Source organism: Desmodus rotundus, chromosome 5, assembly GCF_022682495.2.
Source record: "Desmodus rotundus isolate HL8 chromosome 5, HLdesRot8A.1, whole genome shotgun sequence".
Classification (NCBI taxonomy): Eukaryota; Metazoa; Chordata; class Mammalia; order Chiroptera; family Phyllostomidae; genus Desmodus; species Desmodus rotundus.
In genome coordinates this window covers 54,776,249-54,776,643 of record NC_071391.1, presented here as the reverse complement: position 1 = coordinate 54,776,643, position 395 = coordinate 54,776,249, and positions in this window count along the sequence as shown.

The following is a 395-nucleotide window of genomic DNA, read 5'->3' as shown; positions in this document are numbered from 1 at the left end:
TATGAATTAGGTACAATAGCAACCATTCCCCCATCTTTGAGTGGCCTTGCGTAGTAGCTTCCCCTTTGTAGACATTGTGTACCCGGTGTCTTTGGCCACCTGAGGCTGGAGCTGGAGTTGGCAGGGGTCACACACAGAGTTTGGGGCGAGTTGCACCAGGGCCACCTTGGCAAGCTGGGTAAAGCTGCAGCTGGAGGTGGTGGGTGCACTAGGAGCAAGCCTGCCAGGGCTTTTATATACCAATAATAAACTATCAGAAATGGAAACTAAGAAAAAATCCTATTTGCAATTGCCTCTAAAAATAAAATACCTAGGAATAAATTTAACCAAAAAGGTAAAAGACCTACACAGAGAAAATTAAAAGAAAAAAATGGGGGAAGTTACAAATAAATAGA